This window comes from Rhincodon typus, chromosome 12, assembly GCF_021869965.1.
Source record: "Rhincodon typus isolate 14 chromosome 12, sRhiTyp1.1, whole genome shotgun sequence".
NCBI classification, from domain to species: Eukaryota; Metazoa; Chordata; class Chondrichthyes; order Orectolobiformes; family Rhincodontidae; genus Rhincodon; species Rhincodon typus.
Window position 1 is genome coordinate 651,528 of NC_063343.1, and position 7,913 is coordinate 659,440.

Consider the following 7,913-nt stretch of genomic DNA (forward strand, 5'->3'; position numbering starts at 1 on the left):
GAGAAGGGTCTAGACCCGAAACGTCAGCCTTCCTGCTCCTCTGATGCTGCTTGGCCTGCTGTGTTCATCCAGCTCTACACCTGGTTATCTCAGATTCTCCAGCATCTGCAGTTCCTACTATCTCTGCATAGAAATGAAGTCAGATTAACTGATAGTGACATGCTAATGCAGCAAATAAGCCTCTCACCACTCACTAGTGAGAACTTTGTGTCACTGGACAAGGCTTAGTTGGAGAATGGCACATTTTGTTCTCCACATTGATAACGTCCGGACTGCCGATCTCACATGATTTCACAATTTTATCATCAATTCCCACATTCAGTGGCTGTGATGATTTCATCCCAAATGGCTGAATGAAACAGGGAAGGCTTGGACCAATATTTGGACTAATGTCAGGTGAAGTCTTGGGTGTGTGGACCACAAAGGCTTTCACAGTTGCATTGATTGCTGTTGCTAACATTGAGGCGAGAAATGATTAATAATCACCTGAATAAGTTACTACGACAGGTGCTGTGAAGGCACTTTGGGAAAAGACCACCATCTAAGGTCCTTTGGCCAAAGTACAATGAGGGCCTGTCAGGTATCTCAAATATAAGTAAATAGTGTCTTGCATAAGTAAGAAATCCCTTTGGGTTTTATGGAACTGTCGGGAAAGTCAAACTCCAATGCTTGTCAGTTTCTTCATATGCAAAGACTGTACAAAACCAAACTGCTTTAGTGACTATGTACATAAAGATTTTTTAATGAATATTTTTGAAATTAAAATGAGTTACTAGAAATACTTGTGCTAGAAGGTAACAGCTTCAATCCAGGTCAGGAGAAAATCATTAGGAAGTACGTAAAAGAAAATGTGAAAGAGATGCTCCACGTAGGAAATTCAGTCATCAATCATTTGAATCAGGACACCTTGATCTTGAAGAGTTTGTACCTCGTACAAACATCGTGGGGATATGTAACTTCCCTTGTACAATGTTCCCCTTCCCATCCCGTTTAAATATCATAGGCCCCAACTGGTAGAACCAGAAAGTGGTCCAGCTCAAATGTGTGCATGGAGTGAACAGCATAGCCCAACCTAGGCTTGCACAGATAGCAGGTAAAATATCAGGTTGGCACGCAGGCAAACTCAGACAGACAGACAGATTGAACACGGTAGACTGCAGTCTCCTGCACAGTGAGAAAGGCAGTTATGTTAGCAATGTTAGCAGACTATTGACTTAGCCAGATAGAAGCAGACTGGCACTCTGGGCAGAATCTGATCTTCTCTAAAGTTTTCAGGCATCGCGAACACATGGGTATTCACAATCCCACACAGGTCAGAGGTACGGCCCAAGTCACAAAAATACAGGAGGTGGCTAATTTACAGGCTGCCTCCATGTCCCTGTCCAATTAAGGAAGGTGGACAGGTCATGGATGCATGGGCTCCAGTGGGAAGGTCAGCAGAAACAATAAGAGGGGTGGGTGCTGCTGAGACAGAGAGATTGTGTGTGAGGGCAAGTCAAAATTGAGGTGCTGACTAAACCTCTAGGTTTCACAGTAACCAGTTGGGAGGAAAACCCCTCAACTGGAGTGCTCTTGGCCGTGGTAGTATTGGCCTGTTCCTGCCTTGTGTTACTATGACAGTGGCATGGAGAGCAGATGCCAGCGTCCCTCTACCCTCGCACAATTAAGTCCCAGTCGGATTCCTGCCACTGTGCAAGCTGTGTACTTGTCCCGTAAGATTTTGTATTCATTCAAGGCTTACTGGCATTGCAGGGTGAGCTGTTGAGACCTTTTAAGAGTCATCCATATTTCTTTGGATCTAGAGTCTCATTTGGCCAAACCTGGCCAAGGATGGTCAATTTTCTTCTCCAAAGGGCTTTATGGAACCAAGTGGAATTTTACAACAAACAATGATAGCTGAGAATATATTACACTTCCAGATTTCTTAATGGATTGAATTTTAATTTCACCAGCTGCCGCGTTGAGCTTTGAGTTATTGTTCCTACAGCATTTGCTTCTGTACCAGGATTACAAGTCCAGTGACATTAGCCCAATGCCACTGTCTCTCCTTAAGGATGGCATTGCTGTTTAATTGGCTGTGGGCCACTGAAGAACTCCTGAAGACAGCAACACGTAAGGGAGCTGAAAAAGTGCCCGTGCAAAAGGAGCAAAATAGACAGAATTCAGTCTCATACATGATGAAGACATTGGTCTAAACCTAGATTAACAACGCAATTTATACCATGAGAATGTGCACATACTGGTAAATAGTCGGAATTAACATTTCCTACAAGTATTCATGGAGGAGGGAGGAATAATATGCCTGCTCCAAACAAAGTGATCCTAGTTAAAATAACCCAAATTGGGATTCAGCTTCAGATTAGTGAAAGCTCTAGGCTGATTCCGAGAAATCCTTCTCACAGAATAAATGATTAACATGGTCTAAACATCTAAAAAGAGAATGGAGGCAAAACCTGGAGTCAATTTGGGAAAAAAACTGGATGCTGCAATGAGGGGATTTCTCGTGTGTGAATAAATTAGAATGAACAAAATACCTCTCTTATTTGTATCACTTCTGTTTTAGCCCCACATGCACCCATACGTAAACCATCAACTTCAGGTATACTGTCCAGTCAATTGGTCAAATGCTGCTCCAGCATGGGTGTGAAATTGTTTCGGGATTAAAACCTGCAATCACATTGTTCATTTAGAAAATAACCCGAGATGAAATACCTGTTGTGTTACAAGTACTTATTCATTATTTTTAGAACTAGGTATCTCCCTGTTGTCATACAAATTACATTGCTCCATTATATGCAAATAGTCAAGCAATTCAAACTAAAACAGTATGACCGCCTGCTTTTGAATAAATCAATGTAGGTCAAAGACGGAGATTAAACACAACCTTCCAATACTTTCAAACATCAACTCACTGTAGCATTTTGCTCTGTGGAATCAGATTTAAATTTTGATAATTCCAAGATATTTGCAATGCATTTGATAACAAAACAGCCACTGATATGTTACCATGTTCAGGATAATAGTTCCATTATATTCCAACATGATGCAAGGTTTGGGGGAATATGGGCCAGGAGCAGGCAGGTGGGACTAGTTTAGTTTGGGATTATTTTTGGCATGGACTGGTTGGACCGAAGGGTCTGTTTCCATGCTGTATGACTCTATGACTGACGACGCTATGAGCTAGCCTATAAACAAATACAGCTTTTTTTTTGCAAATTTATTTTCTTTTTCCGAATTCATTCTCAAGCCTAGATTTATACGTGCCAGTTACCCTTTAGTTACCCTCCTACCCTTAACCCCAGGGATGCTAAAGCTAAATGTTATCTACTCGTCTATGAGAAATGAAGAATCAAATCTATGACATTCCGGGCCCTAATGTCCCATTTACACATTACCTTAATGAGCTGAGAAATTGAAGGAGCCTCTTCATTTGCTGTTAAGTATAATTATTCGGGGCTAGGTTTGATGTGAGGAGTAGTAATTCATTGATAAACAGTTTGTATAAATCTCACAATTTGAAGGAATTCACCAATCTACCACAGTACTCACCTCATCTAATCTCCATATCTGTCCACTCAACACATTGGCCAATTTTGTGAAGTATTTCAGATGTGAACAATCGGTCTTGTAAAATTTCTGTTTACAGGTCACTGTGGATTTCAATATATCTTAATAAGCTTTGAGGTTTTATTGTAAAGCCATGAGCGCATTATAACTCTGCCTGCTTACTGCGGTGATTTCATTTAGGAACAGGGCAAACTAACTTCAGGAATAATGCCTCCCATTACAATCACTAATGTACACATTGATAAGAGCACACTGCTATTCCTGCCTATTCACTGGAGTCATCTTTGAACAGTAATTAATAAACATTGGAAAAAAGTGTTGTTCATACATTGAGCACTGGCCGTTCTGGTGGGGACTATCGATTTCCTCTAAGGAAGCTGGTTTTCTTTAAGTAGTCAGAACAAGGTTGACCCTTTTGGTTTATAATAACTCTGCAGTGAGTTCCAGAAGCCCAGATCTCATTGATGTCTTTCTGACTATATGGGATTTCTTTATCACTCCAAAGCAATGAATTTTAGAAATCGAGACCAGTAGGTCCTGGGCATGGGGGTAGGACACATTCTGAGAGCTCAGATCCTGACAAAAAACAGAATGGTTTGGCGTCACTACAAGAGCCAGTCATCTTAAGACTGTAAAGGAATGAGACTTGTGTCCTTCTGAGCTCCTGTGAGAATGGGTAGAACAATAAACATACATGCAAGCTGGAGATAGTTAGGCTGTGTGTATGATGGCAAACAAAGACTAGTGCAAGTGATGAGGAAAGGTGCAAATTTGTGTTTTGTAATTTTGTAATCAGATGCATTCAAGAAGTGTGTTAGTGAGATTTGCAGTTTAAAAAAAGGCAGTATCTGTAGACAAGAAACTGTCTCCACAAAGCATTAATTCTTTAAAATTACAGTTATTTAGTAATGTTAGACAGCACTAGCTGTGCCCATCGTGGAAAGCTTTGCACTGTGAACGATATCTTTCTGATACATGCCCCAATGCAGCAGCAACCCTGCCTAGCATTTGGGTTTCACATCAGAACACTCCTGTGAAAGGACTGGATTGGAATTAATTTTACACTGAACCATGGCAAGTTCATTTCAATTAACATTGTGTAGTAGAGTTAATCCATTAGAAAAATCTGGTAAAAAAAATTTACAAATAAATTCTCACTGCTGATTGCACATTTCTTGAAAGTAAATTCTGATGTGAGTAGGTTGAATAATTTTGTTCTGTTTGGAAATTGTAATCGTACTTAATTCGCCATGCATGGATTTACAAAATGTTCCACAGGATTAAAGTTAACAGCGATTGCACTGAAAACTGTGACAGCAACTAGAATCTTTTGTGGTGGTATCTCTTCAAGATTCTACATATCTCACTACATTCCACTACCATTAACTAACCAGAATGAAGGAAAACGAGGTTCCTCAGCACTTCTTATTTTGATCTTGAATCTTCAGGTGATTAGAAGTAATTAATAAAACAATGTTGCTACAAATAGAGGAGGGTGCTGGCTGACTTCTGAGATCGCCCCCCCCGCCAATTTCCATACTGTCCCAGCGCTCAGAAACAGATAAGTGTGACATTATATTAACAGATTTCGCCCAGTCGTACAGATAGTTCAACACAAAGAAAATACAACATTAGGGATAAACTGACTTCCTTGAAATGAGAGAGCTTCTTTTTTTAAAAAAAAGGACACGTGGGCTGATGAAAATAGAAGGCTCTGGACTCATTCACTCTGAAAAGCTTTTGATTTTCCATATGGTCAGTCCACCCTTGAGAATTAAATCCCCACAGCACAGTTGGCCCGGTCACAATCTGTTCCATTCTGGTGTTGATCACGGTATGATCAGGAGCTTCTGTCTGCGCAGTTTCATATACATTTACAAACACACGCGTATATAGGTCACCCTGTTGGCTGAGTGCTGGAGACTTACCTTTCTGAGAAACTTTAGCACATCCGAGGGAAGTTTAATAACTGCCGAAGCAATACCTCAGACTGGTCCATGCAACGTCTCAGTCCATCAAGGTGTGTGTGTGTGTGTGACGGGAAAGGGACTGAGGGAATCCCAGATATCCTTCCCCACAGGACACACTGACAAGAAAGTCGTTTTGAGGGATCCTTCAAGCGAAGTACACCAGCCAGTCTGAGTCAAACACATCCAAAAGGAGTCGTCTGCAGCAGTGGGAAGCTGGTGCCACCGTTACACAGGGAGAGGGCAGGAAGATGGGCACAGATTCACCACTAAGGTCTTAAGCTTAGCTTCAAGGAATCGCTCTCAATCCCTGTTTCCAGGAACGTTTCCTTCTGTCCAATGCCAGCTGCTTGCTTCCCAGGAAAGTTCACTCCTCTGGCTGTCCTGGGAAATGTAACTGTAACAAGGTGAATCTTGCTGCAACTTTGTGAACCTTTGGCACAGGCACGCGTCGATGTTACCTGCTGGTATCTCCCCTACAGCCTTCGGCTTTCATCCTCTGGCTGCAACAAACGTGCCACTGAGTTAAAACTCCAAAGTAAACAAGTCTTAGGCGGGAAGCGGGCTGGTTACACACTCAGATCACCGAGGGAAAAGTTTGTAAGTCTATCTGTTCAACGCAACGCCGTGCTCTCCTGGTACTGGGAATGTTATTGCCAGACAGGAGCTAGCAGCAGGACCCCACAGCGGTCAGAGCCTGTTCCCTCTGCTCTCTCTCTCTGCACACTGGCTCAGACACTATTGCCACAGCCTATGCCCTGGAGGGGTCAGCAGCATTAGAAATCTCAATTAGCAGCTCTCGCGTTACACCCACTGTTTGCTGGAAGCTTCTCCCTCACTCAGTCCGAGGTAACAATAGGGAGCTGAAAGAGAGGGAGGTGGCTCAGTCCCCTGGCTCCTCCTCCCCAACCCCCCTCCCCAGCTCTGCTCTCAAATCCTTTCACACACTGGAAGCAGAAAAGGTAGCGTTTGTCCTTATCTGTGGAGAATAGGATTAACCCTTTTCAATACAGGCTCCTCACTGCAACAATGACAACGCTGCTTTCTGCTACAGTACATCGTCATTTCTAAAACTCTGCAAAAGTGTCTGACAAAGAGGGAATTCTTCACATATCTTTGGTATTGAAGAGGAGCTATGCGTGAAAGTCGACATTTGAAAGCAGATATAAATAATCTTTATTGTCATTATTCCCACTCGCACTTATTACTTTGCCAAGAAATACTTCTCATGGCCCATTCCTCCTTGAGCCCTCCTATTGCAGACGGCTGCTTGATCACAGGTATTGATTTGACAATTGGTATTTCATCATTTTTTCCCTTCCTCCCTTGTAGGTGCTAGTTCCTGTCCTGGCTGCTATCCAATACCTCCCAGAAGGTGCTGATTCATTTAGATTACTGCTAAACCCTGGTGCCCTGCACTGTCTCTCCTACGGTGTCTATTCTTTAGCCCATGAGCAGAGACAGCAAGCATCAACAAGCTGTCTGATTGTTGGGTGCCAAACTTGATCTGGTTTTCATCTAGGATGGAGTCTTTCTGATTTTTACCTCTCCCAAAGCCCAAAGGCACCAAAACTATTATCACTGCTGTTAGGCCACCCTTGTTGAGAACAACTAACACAAACTTCTCTGCTTCTTCATTGCTCAGAGCACAATGATCAAATAAAACTCTTGGTGCAGCTTACTGGTAATTTATTTCATTATAGCATGTAAATCAGTGCAGAGAGAATATTCAAATAAAACAACATCCACTTACATTTATATAGTGACTTTAACATAGGAAGATGTCCTAACGGTGGTTCACGCAAGCGACAGAAAATTGTGTTTTTCCACATTGTGAGATACAATAAAGGAAAGCACTTCTCAGAAGTAGAATATTTCCATTCATGATTAACCTTATCTTCCATAGGGATCTTCCCTCTTCATCTGTACAAAAAGACTTTGCTCACTTAACCTCTTTTTATAGCTCATTAATTTTAAGATAGCTCTTGAACAAATGTGTGTTTTCTCACCATTTTATCCAGGCCTTCCATATCTAACAAGCTCACAGTCCCTCTCAGTGGCTGAGAAGAATGTCAGATGTAACCAATGCATTTATTGTCTTTCCTCTCTTTATGGTAGAACAGCTGCGTTTTTTTATTCACTTGTGGGATGTGGGCATCGTTGGCTGGCCAGCATTTATTGCCTACCCCTAGTTGCCCTTGAGAAGGTGGTGGTGAGCTGCCTTCTTGAACCGCTGCAGTCCACCTGCTGTGGGTTGACCCAGAATGCTATTAGGGAGGGAATTCCAGGATTTTGACCCAGTGACAGTGAAGGAACCATGATATATTTCCAAGTCAGGGTGTTGAGTGGCTTGGAGGGGGACTTGCAGTGGTCGTGTTC

General features: G+C 42.3%; 1 protein-coding gene across 3 annotated transcripts in view; it reads right to left on the reverse strand.

The window, feature by feature from the left end:
• LOC109914322 (fibroblast growth factor receptor 4-like) overlaps nucleotides 1-6,346 on the reverse strand; it is a 272,492-nt gene extending 266,146 nt beyond the window's left edge. Inside the window, exons 1-2 of one of the 3 annotated variants that reach the window (XM_048603719.1) lie at nucleotides 5,496-6,346; nucleotides 3,550-3,650 (exon numbers count right to left, since the gene is read on the reverse strand). The gene's annotated coding sequence lies outside the window, so the exon portion shown is untranslated. Of the gene's footprint in view, nucleotides 1-2,534; nucleotides 2,600-3,549; nucleotides 3,651-5,495 lie in introns of those variants that run through there. The other 2 variants (XM_020513906.2, XM_048603720.1) reach the window with 2 other exon arrangements.
• Between the last annotated feature and the right edge of the window lie 1,567 nt (nucleotides 6,347-7,913).